The sequence below is a fragment of the Micropterus dolomieu genome, linkage group LG01 (assembly GCF_021292245.1).
Source record: "Micropterus dolomieu isolate WLL.071019.BEF.003 ecotype Adirondacks linkage group LG01, ASM2129224v1, whole genome shotgun sequence".
Classification (NCBI taxonomy): domain Eukaryota; kingdom Metazoa; phylum Chordata; class Actinopteri; order Centrarchiformes; family Centrarchidae; genus Micropterus; species Micropterus dolomieu.
The window spans coordinates 20,469,008-20,470,849 of NC_060150.1; positions in this window are offsets into that span (position 1 = coordinate 20,469,008).

A 1,842-nucleotide genomic window follows, 5' to 3' on the forward strand; every position below is an offset into this window, starting at 1 on the left:
CAGATGTTTTCAAAGCAGTGCTGAAGTTGTCGGTTTTCTGCTGGACAGGTAATTAACTTAATTTTGTCAGACTTTAGCAATGCAAATGAAAACTATTGTTTGATAGCTTTAGCTTGAAGCTGGCCATAATCACAGAGAGCCCTGATGTGTTTCCCCTGTCAGTGGTGTGAAATATGTAGTTGCATTAATTTCATGTCCCCTACTTATTCTCTAGCCTGTGGGTTGGCTTTGCCAGTGACATTAGCGAGACAAACAGCTGATCAGTAACGTTAATTGGCAATAAAACCGTAATGTTAGCTTAGAGCATTGAAGCATCAGCCAGCTAAACTTTTACTGCCCTGGTAGAAAAATCATGTAAGGTTAGTTGCATTGGTCTATTCTCCAGTGCTGGCTTTGGCCTGGGGTGTAAAATATGTAGATGGATTAATTTCATGTAGTTACTCTCTCTCCAGTGCTCTGTTTTGGCTTTGTCAGTTACATTCATGAGACAATCAGCTGATCACTAATTGGCAATAAAATGGCAGCTTCCAGCGTTGAAGCTCAGATCAGCCAGCTAAACTTTTACTGTGCTGGTAGAAATAATATGTAGTTGGATTGTAATTTCATGTAGTTATTCTCCAGCCTCTGTTATGGCTTTGTTACGTGGAAAGAAATGTGCCCTTAATCTCCTGAGACAAACCGCTGATGAATATTATTGGCAATAAAACGGTAACAGCAGAAGCTCAGATCAGCAGCTAAACTTCATATTTTAATGCCCTGGTGGAAAACATGTAGTTCTTTTTACTGCTAATGGTGATATATAAGAATACGGTGTGCCTATCAAGTGACCAATAATGAATACTTTCCGAATTTGTTTTTTGGATATTGCTTCCCTAATGTGCACACAAATGTGCAATTTGTACTTTCAAATGCTAAATCAATTAAAAACATTGCACCGTTTTACCGCAAGCTAAAATTATGGCTGCCAGTACTACTTTGTATTTCTGTTTCTGTATTTTAAAAAATTTAAATATACATTTTGGTAAGATTTGCATGCTTATCTAATTAAGTAAAGTGAGAGGAGCCTTGATCCTCACCAGTCAATGCCTTTGTAAACTTTATGTATTATGTGGTTTATGAGCTTACATTGTCCTGTTATCTGTCAGTGGTCATACTGGATGCACTAGATGTCATAGTTTTTGAGATGTTCTTCAATTACTTTGGTATGTTAGTCCAGATGAGCCAACCCTCCCAAGTTGTAAAATACTGTATTACAGGAGTATGAGACATCATGTAGGACTTCATTTCTTGATGTGTCTGTTGTTTATTAATGAACAAGTACTAATAATATTTTTTTTAAAAAAACATATGGTTTTAATTAAGCAAATATAATTTCTTAATATATATACAGTGGGTACGGAAAGTATTCAGACCCCTTTAAATTTTTCACTCTTTGTTTCATTGCAGTCATTTTCCAAAAATCAAAAAAGTTCATTTTATTTCTCAGTAATGTACACTCAGCACCCCATCTTGACAGAAAAAAAACAGAAATGTAGAAATTTTTGCAAATTTATTAAAAAAGAAAAACTGAAATATCACATGGTCATAAGTATTCAGACCCTTTGCTCAGTATTTAGTAGAAGCACCCTTTTGATCTAATACAGCCATGAGTCGTTTTGGGAAAGATGCAACAAGTTTTTCACATCTGGATTTGGGTATCCTCTGCCATTCCTCCTTGCAGATCCTCTCCAGTTCTGTCAGGTTGGATGGTAAACGTTGGTGGACAGCCATTTTCAGGTCTCTCCAGAGATGCTCAATTGGGTTTAAGTCAGGGCTCTGGCTGGGCCATTCAAGAACAGCCAC